At 43.3% G+C, this 12631-nt stretch overlaps 1 protein-coding gene across 1 annotated transcript in view; it reads left to right on the top strand.

Moving 5' to 3' along the window:
* The window catches only part of WDR89 (WD repeat domain 89), a 66832-nt gene extending 57302 nt beyond the window's left edge, over positions 1–9530 (top strand). Inside the window, exon 4 of the mRNA XM_017533961.2 lies at positions 9225–9530. The gene's annotated coding sequence lies outside the window, so the exon portion shown is untranslated. The remainder of the gene's footprint in view (positions 1–9224) is intronic.
* The last annotated feature ends 3101 nt before the right edge of the window (positions 9531–12631 follow it).

Genomic DNA, 12631 nt, shown 5'->3' with positions numbered 1-12631 from the left:
TTAAAAATTCCAGCGAGGCATGGTGGCTCATGCCTGTAATCCCAGCACTTTGGGAGGCAGAGATGGGTGAATCAGCTGAGGCCAGGAGTTTGAGACCAGCTTGGCCAACAGAGTGAAACCCCATCTCTACTAAAAATACAAAATTAATTGGATGTGGTGGCAGGCACCTGTAATCCCAGCTACTAAGGAGGCTGAGGCAGGAGAATTGCTTGAAACCTGAAAGGTGGAGGTTGCAGTGAGCCGAGATCGCACCACTGCCCTCCAGCCTGGGCAACAGAGTGAGACTCTGCATCAAAACAACAACAACAAAATTACCTCATGTAAATTCAGAAGTGGGGCATTTCCACAATTGGTTGTGGCAAGAATCCAAATTCTTACCCTTTTTCCTTTTTTGGAGATGGTCTTACTGTGTTGCCCAGGCTGGTCTTCAGCTCCTGGGCCCAAAGACTCCTCCCACTTCAGCCTTCCAAGTAGCTGGGACTGCAGATGACTGCCACCCTACCCAGCTCTCCATGTTTTTGTTCTGTAAATCTTCAGCTTGTCAGCTAGTTACCTTCAAGTTCATAAGATGACTGTAAAAGTGCCAGCGATCACACCCACACTCAACAATATCCAGTGGAAGAGAGTCTCGTTTCTTTATTTTTCTTTGCTGGGATTACAGGCATGAGCCACGGCGCTGGGCCCATTTGTTGCTATTTCTATTTACTTAAAATCTATCTGCCTCTTTTTTCTTCTCTGATACTACTTTTATGAGTCTATACTACTAACTTGTTTTCTTTTTATTTATTTATTTAGAGACGGAGTTTTGCTCTTGCTGCCCAGGCTGCAGTACAATGGTGTGATCTCAGCTCACCGCAACCTCTGCCTCACTGGTTCAAGCAATTCTCCTGCCTCAGCCTCCCAAGTAGCTAGGATTCCGGGCACCCACCACCATGCCCGGCTAATTTTTTTTTTGTATTTTTAGTAGAGACGGGGTTTTACTATGTTGGCCAGGCAGGTCTTGAACTCCTAACCTCAGGCAATCCACCTGCCTCGACCTCCTGAAGTGCTGGGATTACAGGCATGAGCCACTGCGCACAGCCCGTTTTCTCTTTAAAGATCTGAACACGGCTGAGTGTTTTGGCTCACACCTGTAATCCCAGCACTTTGGGATCCAAGAAAGGCAGATCACAAGGTCAGGAGTTCGAGACCAGACTGGCCAACATGGTGAAACTCCGTCACTACTAAAATACAAAAATAAGCTGGGCGTGGTGGCACGTGCCTGTAGTCCCAGCTACTTGGGAGGCTGAGGCAGGAGAATCACTTTAACCAGGGAGGCGGAGGTTACAGTGAACTGAGATTGTGCCGCTGCACTCTAGCCTAGGCAACAGAGCAAGACTCCATCTCAGAAAAGGAAAAAAAAAAAAGATCTGGTCACTGGAAAATCCTATCTTCTTTTAAAAAACTTGAAGTTGGCCGGGCGCGGTGGCTCACGCCTGTAATCCCAGCACTTTGGGAGGCCGAGGCGGGTGGATCACGAGGTCAAGAGATCAAGGCCATCCTGGTCAACACGGTGAAACCCCGTCTCTACTAAAAATACAAAAAATCAGCTGGGCATGGTGGCACGTGCCTGTAATCCCAGCTACTCAGGAGGCTGAGGCAGGAGAATTGCCTGAACCCAGGAGACGGAGGTTGCGGTGAGCCGAGATCGCGCCATTGCACTCCAGCCTGGGTAACAAGAGCGAAACTCCATCTCAAAAAAAAAAAAAAACTTGAAGTTTAGCCGGGCCCGGTGGCTCATGCCTGTAATCCCAGCACTTTGGGAGGCTGAGGTGGGTGGATCACCTGAGGTCAGGAGTTCGAGACCAGCCTGGCCAACATGGCGAAACTCCGTTTTAAAAAAAGAAAGAAAAGAAAAAACAACTTGAAGTTCAGGGCTGGGCACGGTGCCTCACATCTGTAATTCCAGCACTTTGGAAGACCAATGCAGGCAGATTGCTTGAGCTCAGGAATTTGAGATTAGCCTGGGCAATATAGTGAGACCCCATCTCTACAAAAAACAAAAAAACTAGGTAGGTGTGATGGTGTATATCTGTGGTCCCAGCTACTCAAGAGACTGAGGTGGTTGGATGGATCACTTGGGCCTGGGAGGTTGAGGTTGCAGAGCACCGTGATCACACCACAGCACTCCAGCCTGGGTGACAGGGAGAGACACTGTCTCAAAACAAAAACAAAAGGAAACAAAAATAAAACAACTACTGGAAGTTCAGCCATTGCTCTAAAGCAGTAACATATTCATCCAACTTTATTAGGTGAATTTCCCAATAAGTTATTGGAAGCAACTGTATAAATCTTGAACTCCCGACCTCAGGTGATCCTCCCGCCTTGGCCTCCAAAGTGCTTGGATTACAGGCGTGAGCCACCATGCGCAACGGTATAAATCTTGGTTGGCCCAGTGTTATTTCACCATTATAGTACCAGCAGACTGGTCCACATAAAGACATAGAGAAATAAGAAATATGTATTACATACATATTTGCTTTCAACTACCTCTTACCAGCTGGATTACAAAGAAAACCAAAGCCAAGTATTTTCCTTCCTTCCTTCCTTCCTTCCTTCCTTCCTTCCTTCCTTCCTTCCTTCCTTCCTTCCTTCCCTCCCTCCCTCCCTCCCTCCCTCCTCCCTTCCTTCCTTTCTTCCTTTCATCCTTCCTTCTTCCTTCCCTCCGTCCCTTCCTCTCTTCCTCCCTTCCTTCCTCTTTTTGAGACAGTTTTTCACTCTGTCACTCAGGCCAGAGTACAGTGGCACCATTTACAGGCAGGCACCACTATGCCCAGCCAATTTTTGTATTTCTTGTAGAGACAGTTTTACCATGTTGTCAAGGCTGGTCTTGATCGCCTGGGCTCAATCTATCTGCCCGCGTCAGCCTTCCAAAGTACTGCACCTGGCCTAAGTATTTCAAAAGAAAAATGTACCAAAAATAATTCAAATAACAGCTTTTTGGTTTGGAATTTGGTATTCTAATTGAATCACACTGACAGATCGTCAGGTTGTAGTTGTTTTTTTGCTTTGTGTTTTAGTGCTAAATTTTATTTGAGATGGTTTCTGTGATGAAAGTGCTGAAGAAAAATTTGTAGCCCCAATCTGACATTGGATCAAATGCCTTTCTTATGCTGATTATTTGTTAACTTGGCATCACAAACACCCCCATTTTAAGGATTTCTCTGCATTGCAGATAATCTAGGAACTACATTTCTCAGAATCCGGTTTCCTATCCAGCTTAGTCTGGCACATCTACTAATAAGAGGCATTCATGTGAGTATTGAAAGGTCAAAAAAAAAATGAGTCCATTATTATTCAAAGACAAGGACACGCAGATAACTGGGCATATGTGAATTTTAAGACAGCTTTTAGTTGAGCTTCCAGAGAACTATTTTTTATGCTGCTACAGATCATGATTTCATAGAAGTCTGTGAGATTTACCACAAATTCAGGAGACAGTCTTAAGAACGTAACAACTACCCACTTCAGTGCTATAGGTCTGTCATTTGATATTCTAGGAATTAGAGTGATTGTGTAAGCCTCTTACTGATTGTATTAAAATTCATCATGAATGGGCTGGGAATGGTGGTGCAAGCCTGTAGTCCCAGCTACTCAGGAGGCTGAGGTTGGAGGATCCCTTGAGGCCTGGAGTTCAAGGTGGTTGTGTGCTATGATTGCACCTGTAAATAACCACTGCACTTCAGCCTGAGCAACATAGCAATATTTTAGCTCTACAAAATATGAAATTAAAGAAAAATCATGAAAAGAGAAACCATCTTTGGTGAAAAATAATATCATGTGGGCTCTGTGTGTGTGCACACATACACACATAATGTCTGAAATTAAATTCAAAATAGGCATGTAAAAAGACAAAACCATAGACTGATGTTCTAGAGGGAAATAACACACAATAAAAGGAGATTCAAATATTAGCATTGACAGAAAAAGCCTTAAAATAATAATTTAGGAACTTCCTGAATAAAAAAAAATTTAAACTTTTACTGATTAATATATGAAACATTTAAAATGATGAAAAGGTGGATAACTTCAACAGTAACATTAACATGTATAAAAATTCAAATGGACATTCTGTCACTGAATTAACTCAATGGATGAATTTAACTTCTAATCAGATGCAGCAGAAAACTAAGATAGGTTAATTAAAATATTCAGAAAAGGCCAGACGTGGTGGCTCACGCCTGTAATCCCAGCACTTTGGGAGGCCAAGGCAGGCGGATCATGAGGTCAGGAGTTCAAGACCAGCCTGGCCAAGATGGTGAAACCTCGTCTCTACTAAAAATACAAAAAATTAGTGGGTCGTGATGGCAGACACCTGTAATCCCAGCTACTCCGAAGGCTGACGCAGGAGAATCGCTTGAACTTAGTTGGGGGGAGAGTAGGGCGGGGGGGAGGGTGGAGGTTGCAGTGAGCTGAGATAGTGCCACTGCACTCCAGCCTGGGCGACAGAGTGGGACTCCGTCTCAAACAAACAAACAAAAATTTAAAATAAAGTACAAGAGAAAAACGAGTGGGAAAAGATAACCAGAAAGCTTCAGATACACAGGAGACACAGTCAGATGGTCTAATATATGTATAACTGGAGCCACAGATGGTGCAGGGACAGAGAGAACAAAGCAAATTTAACGTTTGAGGAGACAATGGCCAAGAATTTTCCAAAAATGATGAAAATAATCCCATATTCAAGAAGCCCAGCATCCCTAAACAGAGTAATTAAAAAGAAAAGTACACATAGGGCCGGGCGCGGTGGCTCACGCCTGTAATCCCAGCACTTTGGGAGGCCGAGGCGGGCGGATCACGAGGTCAAGAGATCGAGACCATCCTGGTCAACATGGTGAAACCCCGTCTCTACTAAAAATACAAAAAAAATTAGCTGGGCATGGTGGCGTGTGCCTGTAATCCCAGCTACTCAGGAGGCTGAGGCAGGAGAATTGCCTGAACCCAGGAGGCGGAGGTTGCGGTGAGCCGAGATCGCGCCATTGCACTCCAGCCTGGGTAACAAGAGCGAAACTCCGTCTCAAAAAAAAAAAAAAAAAAAAAAAAAAAAAAAAAAAAAAAAAAAAAAAAAAAAGGAGAAAACGTTCTTAAAATTTTAAAAAAAAAAAAAAAAAACAGGCAACTTAGAATTTTATAACAAAAAATCGTTAAATAACTATATTTATAGACAAAAATGGACAGATTTAGTCACAAGCAGCCCTGCATTAAGAGAAACACTAAAAGGGGCTCTTCAGGTAGAAGGAAAACGAGATTCCAAACAGAATCCTAGTAATAAAAATGATAAAGATCTCCCCAAGTAGTAAATATGTGCATAGGTATAAATTAATATTGTGTGTACAAAGCAGGACTAGTAAGGTGCCATGGAATTAAAAATATGTATATATACAATTAAAATGCACGAAAGCAATGAAAAAGATAGGAAGGAGGTAAATGGACTTAAGGTGTTTTAAGGTTCTAGGTTTGTTAAGAAGTAGGAAAAGTAATGATTTCTTTTAGATTGTAAAAAGTTAAGTGTTCATGTGTAATTTCTAGGTTAACCACTAAGAGAATGTATAACAAGTTAATGAGGGAAAAATAGAACAATAAACAAAACATTATTAACTTTTTTAAAGGCAGGAAAGGAAAAAAAATACAAACTAGGTGAATTAAACAGAAAAGACAGCTGGGCTTGGTGGCTCACCCCTGTAATCTGAGCATTTTGGGAGGCCGAGGCAGGTGGATCACTTGAGGTCAGGAATTCAAAACCAGCCTGGCCAACATGGTGAAACCCTGTCTCTACTAAAAATAAAAAAAAATTAGCTGGGCATGGTGGCAGGCTACCTGTAATCCCAGCTACTTGGGAGGCTGAGCAGGAGAATCGCTTGAACCTGGGAGGCAGAAGTTGCAGTGAGCCAAGTTTGTGCCACTGCACTCCAGCCTGAGCAGCAGAGCAAGACTGTCTGAAAAAAACAAGCAAACAAAAAACAGAAAAGAAATATAGTCATGCATCACTTAATGATGGGAATACATTTTGAGAAATGCATCATTAGGCAATTTTGTCGTGAGAACATGACAGAGTATATTTATACCACCTAGATGGGATAGCTTACTGCACACCTAGGCTATGTGGATATCTAATTGCTCCTAGGCTACAAGCCTACACAGTATGTTGCTGCACTGAATACTGTAGGCAATTGTGACGAAATAGTAAGTATCTGTGTATCTAAACATACAGAAGGGGCTGGGCATGATGGATTATGCCTGTAATACCAGCAGATTGGGAGGCCAAGGTGGGTGGATCACCTGAGGTCAGGAGTTTGAGACCAGCCTGGCCAACATGGTGAAACCCCATCTCTACTAAAAATACAAAAATTAGTCGGGCGTGGTGGCGGGTGCCTGTAGTCCCAGCTACCCAGGAGTCTGAGGCACAAGAATTGCTTGAACCCAGGAGGTGGAGGTTGCAGTCATTGGAGATCGTGCCAGAGCACTCCAGTCTGGGTGACAGATCAAGACTCTGTCTCAAAAAAAAAAAAAAAAGTCTGAGCGAGGTAGCTCACGTCTATAATCCCAACTACTCAGGAGGCTGAGGCAGGAGAATTGCATCCCATGAGCCTGGGAGGCGGAGGTTGCAGTGAGTTGAGATCACGGCACTGCACTCCAGCCTGGGTGACAGGAGCAACTCCGTCTCAAAAAAAAAACAAAACCCCAAATACTCATTACGATCATATGGGACCTCCATCATATATGTGATCTGTCATTGAAGTGTTATTATGTGGCACACGACTGCAGAAGTATGGTATGTGTAAACCTTGCTAGCTTTTTGGAAAGCTTTGCTTTTAGGAGACAACATTTGAATTGAGCCCTGAAAGATAAGGAGTTAAAAGTTGAAGACAGCACATTATTGGCAGAGGAAACAGCAAGTATACAAACCTGAGGTAGAATTTAAAAGACTGAAAGATAACATATTGTAATCACTCCCACCCTTGTTTTTCTTTGAGAGGCTAACAGTATTAGCAAATAAGCTACATTTTTGATATTGCTTTTTTTGTTTTTGAGATAGTCTTGATCTGTCATCCAGGCCAGAGTACAGTGGCATGATCTCAGTTCCCTGTAGCCTTTAATCCCTAGGCTGAAGTGATCCTCCTGCCTCAGCCTCCTGAGTAGCTAGGACTACAGGAGCCTACTACCATGCTGGCTAATTTTTTTATTTTTAGTTTTTGTGTAGAGTTAGGGTCTCTCTATTGTCCAGGCTGGTTTCAAACTCCTAGGCTCAATGGATCCTCCCGCCTCGGCCTCCACAGTGGTAGGATTACAGGTGTGAACTACCACATCCAGTCTGATATTGCATTGTTAGCTAAGGAGTCTCTGCCTTTGAAGTCATTCTCCATTCACCACCCTGATTATTTCCTTCCTAGCAGTGATCACAATCTATACTTTTGCTTACTTGTTTAATACCTGTCTCACTTGCTAAAAAGATTGGGCCCTTGAGGGCAATGATCTTGTCCACTGTCCGTTGCTGTATCTGTTAGCCAATGCTTGACACACTAATGAATACTTACAGGGTGAATGAATCTTACAAAAACATATTATTTCAGATTTGAAGTTAATTAGCAGACTGGATAGCAAGAATAGTTTTTATATTTGTATTTGCTGTACAAATGGAGATGGAGTTTTGCCCAGGCTGGAGTGCAGTGGTGTAATCTCGGCTCACCACAACCTCCACCTCCCTGGTTTAAGCCATTTTCCTGCCTCAGCCTCCCAAGTAGCTGGGATTATAGGCATGCGCCACAATGCCTGGCTAATCTTGTATTTTTAGTAGAGATGGGGTCTCTCCATGTTGGCCAGGCTGGTCTTGAACTCCCGACCTCAGGTGATCCACCCGCCTAGGCCTCCCAAAGTGCCAGGATTACAGGTGTGAGCCACCACACCCAGCCTAAATTTATTTATTTATTTTTTTTGGAGACAGAGTCTTGCTCTGTCGCCAGGCACTAGGCTGGAGTGCAGTGGCCGGATCTCGGCTCACTGCAAGCTCTGCTTCCCAGGTTCAAGCAAATTCTCCTGCCTCAGCCTCCCGAGTAGCTGGGACTACAGGTGCACGCCACCACTCCACCACGCCCAGCTAAGTTTTGTATTTTTAGTAGAGATGGGGTTTCACCATGTTGGCCAGGATGGTCTCGATCTCTTGACCTTGTGATCCGCCCGCCTCAGCGTCACAAAGTGCTGGGGTTATAGGCATGAACCACCACACTCGGCCCTAAAATATTGTTTTAAATTTGTTTTTAACTGTGGGCTAGGCATGGTTGTGTGGCTCATACCTATTTTCCCAGCACTTTGGGAGGCTGATGTGGGCAGATTACTTGAGGCTGGGAGTTCGAGACCAGCCTGGCCAACATTGTGAAACATTTATCTAGTAAAAATACAAAAATTAGCCCCGGGTGTGGTGGCATGTGCCTGTAATCCCAGCTACTTGGGAGGCTGAGATGGGTGAATGATTTGAACCCAGGAGGCAGAGGTTGCAGTGAGCCAAGATCATGCCACTGCACTCCAGCCTGGGCAACAGAATGAGACTGGTCTCAAAAAATAAAATAAAATAAAATTGTGGTAAAATACATGTAATATAAAATTCACTTCACCATTTTTTAAGTGTAGAACTAAGTAATGTTTACTATATTCACATTATTGTATAACAGATCTTTGGAACTTTTCATCTTGCAATACCGAAACTCTGTACCCATTAAACAATTCCTTATTTCCCCTTCCTGCCAGCACCAGGGAACCACCATTTTACCTTTTTTTTTTTTTTTTTTTTTTTTTTTTTTTTTTTTTTTTATTTTTTTTTTTTTTTTTTTTTTTTTTTTTTTTTTTTTTTTTTTAAGATGGGGTTTCTCCATGATGGCCAGGCTGGCCTTGAACTCCTGACCTCAGGTGATCCACCCACCTCGGCCTCCCAAAGTGCTAGGATTACAGGCGTGAGCCACCGTGCCCGGCCCATTCTACTTTTTGTGTCCATGATTTTGACTCTAGATATTTCACATAAGTAGAATCCTACAGAATCTGTCCTTTTATAACTGGCTTATTCATTCAGCATAATATTCTCAAGGTTCATCTGTGTTGTAGCATGTGACAGAATGTCCTTCTTTTTATAAGGCTGAATAATACTCCCTTGTACGTATATGCCACATTCTTTTTATCCTTTCGTGTGTTCACAGGCATTTGGGCGGCTTCTCCTCTAGGCAATTGGGAGTAATGCTGCAATGAGCATGGGTATGCAAATATCTTGTCAAGATCCTGCTTTCAGTTTTTTTTGGATATATACTCAGAAGTGGAATTGCTGGATCATATGGTAATTCTATTTTTAGTGTTTTGAAGAATCATGTTAACTGTTAAACAAATAGCCCCATTCTCATGGACTGTAGTGCAATATGTTAAGAGGTGGCATATTGGCTTCCCTCTAATTAAATTGAAAATAGCAATCATGCTCATATATAACCATTAAAATATGTTTAAACTTCTTACTTAAGATGCATCAATTACGCTGTTGGCAACTGTAGATGCTTTCATTTCCTCCTGGTCTCAGTCAACAAGCTGTTCTTTACTTTTAACAACCCCTTCCCCCAATATCAGGGTCACTAGAGCAGAAGATTCATGATGGAAGGACCTGTTTTGTTCAATACTATGCCCCAAGTAAGTAGCACAGTAGTTGGCATAGAATAGCACTCAAAAAGAATGGATAAATGAACGAATGAGTGCATGAATAAAAAGACCATGTTGCTAGGAATAGTGGAAAAAATTGAACTTAGCCCCAGGAGTGACAGAAAAATACCTCTTGTTCCAGCAAGCAGGAAGTGGAACACAGATGGCAAAGAGACATTTGATGACATGAATTTTGCCAGAATGATGATACCATCCCTAGGATGAATGAGACTAAAGCTCTGATGATCACATAGGATCATACCAACCGTGAAGATCTGGGGAGTTGGGGAACCCGTGGAATGCTTTCAGATTAATGGGATTGCGCTCTACAAAGAAAAAGCCAAGGGAGTGCTAATAGTATAGGACCTTCTTCTCCTTCTTTTTATTTTCTTTATTTTCTTTTTTTTGAGACAGTGTCACTCTGTCGCCAGGCTGGAGTGCAGTGGCAGATCCCAGTTCACCGCTACATTTGCCTCTGGGGTTCAAGTGATTTTCCTGCCTCAGCCTCCCGAGTAGCTGGGACTATAGTTGTGTGCCACCACGCCCAGCTTATTTTTGTATTTTTAGTAGAGTTGGGGTTTCACCACGTTGGCCATGATGGTCTCGATCTCTTGACCTCGTGATCCGCCACCTTGGCCTCCCAAAGTGCCGGGATTACAGGCTTGAGCCACCGCGCCCGGCCCTTTCCCTTCTCTTCTGCCAGACAGCATGGACTCTGGGGTTTGGGTGGGTGGGGCGAGGAGTATGGGAAGCAAAAGCATTGTCACACCAAGTTGCAGATTCCCTGCCAGCCAGCTTGCTGCACATGAGGCTGACTGAAGCCCTCCGATGGGGACTGGAGCGTGAAGCAAAGAGGGGATTCAACACACCAAGAGTGGTTATGGTCTCAGGAAGGAAGCAAGGTCTCCTACTAAAGGCTGCTGACCTTACATCTTTTCACTTGATACATAATCTTAAGAAATGAACTGGAGAAAATGGAATTACACTGTATCAGTAGAAATTAAACTTAATACAAAAATATGAATTTATAAAGGATATGTAGGCCCTGAAGCAAATTGTTCAGTGGAAATGATGCTGTCACATATCTGAAGCATTAATGAATCGTAAGTTCACTTCCATTCAAATGAAGAGATGAAATTCAAGAGAAAAGTACTTTTAATAGGCATGTCCCCCCAAAGGGATAAAAGACAAGGTATGGTTGCTTAGTGATTACATAAAATAGTTTCTCATTCCCTTAGCCATGAGTTTAAATTTCACTAACAAATCAATACAGTGAATAGTGGGATCTTTTATTTATTGCTTTATAGAGGAGTCAGCATGGCTTAATAGAAAACTCACTAAACTTGGGCTCAGAAGATCTGCATTCAGGTGTTAGTATTGCCTCGACCACGTTAGCCTTTTAGAGAATTATCAGTTTCCATCACACACACTGCCAACAGTGTGAGACAGATCTGACCATGTTTCTCCCCAACATAAAATTCTTCATGGGGATAATTTTATTCCTATAGGGCAAATTCTGAACATCTCTACATAGTACATTCTTTCATTATTTGACTCCTTCTTACCTAGGTAGCCTTAACTTACATTATTTGCCCCTCGCTTCATGCCAGGCAACACTGAACAGTAGGTAATTCTTTTGGGATATATCATGCTCATTCATACTTATTCTGCTTAAAATTCTCTTTTCATTCATTTGGCAAACTTTTACTCATTTTTTTATGTCTCCGCTTAACTGCCATTTCTGGACCAGCGTGGTGGCTCATGCCTGTAACCCCAGCACTTTGGGAGGCCAAGGCAAGCGGATTAGTTGAGCTCAGGAGTTTGAGACCAGTCTGGGCAGCCTGGCAAAACTGTCCCTTAAAAATACAAAAAACTAGCTGGGCTTGGTGGTGCACACCTGTAGTCTCAGCTACTTGGGAGGCTGGGGTGAGAGGATCGCTTGGGCCCAGGAGGTGGAGGTTGCAAGTAGCGAGACTGTGCCACTGCACTCCAGCCCGGGCGACAGAGGAAAACCCATCTCAAAATAACAATCATAATAAATAAATAAATATATACAAAATTCAAATGAAGTATAGAAAGTAAAATGTCCCTTAAAAACACAATCCCTGGAACATGCCTGTAATCCCAGCTACTCAGAGGCTGAAGCAGGACAATCACTTGAACCCAACAGGCAGAGGTTGGCTGTGAGCCAAGATCGCGCCACGGCACTCCAGCCTGGACAAGAGCAAATCTTTGTCTCAAACAACAACAACAACAACAAAACACTCCCAACTGGGCACGGTGGCTCACGCCTGTAATCCCAGCACTTTGGGAGGCGGAGGTGGGTGGATCACTTGAGGTCAGGAGTTGGAGATCAGCCTGGCCAACATGGCGAAACCCATCTCTACCAAAAATACAAAAATTAGCCAGGTGCGGTGGCTCATGCCTGTAATCCCAGCTACTAGGGAGGCTGAGGCAAGAGAATTGCTTGAACCTGGGAGGTGGAGGTTGCAGTGAGCCGAGATAGTGCCACTGAACTCCAGCCTGGGTGACAGAGCGAGACTCTGTCTCAGAAAACAAACAAACAAACAAAAACACAACAACACACACTCCCCAAGATAGCTTTTGTTAATGTAAGAACAGGGGCCATACGTTCACATCTTTGAATGTTCAGAACATAGCAATGTACATAAGGGTCTTCGATAAATGCTGTTGAATGGATGAATTTATAAAATGGAGATGGCCTAATTGACTGTACTTACCTATAGCGTTGTAGTGATGGAATCATGCAAGATAAAATGAATATGAAAGTTCTCTGAGGGGGCCGGGCGCGGTGGCTCAAGCCTGTAATCCCAGCACTTTGGGAGGCCGAGGCGGGTGGATCACGAGGTCAAGAGATCGAGACCATCCTGGTCAACATGGTGAAACCCCGTCTCTACTAAAA

The sequence above is a fragment of the Cebus imitator genome, unplaced genomic scaffold (assembly GCF_001604975.1).
Source record: "Cebus imitator isolate Cc_AM_T3 unplaced genomic scaffold, Cebus_imitator-1.0 Scaffold83, whole genome shotgun sequence".
Lineage (NCBI taxonomy): Eukaryota > Metazoa > Chordata > Mammalia > Primates > Cebidae > Cebus > Cebus imitator.
This window is presented reverse-complemented; position numbering and strand designations above follow the sequence as displayed.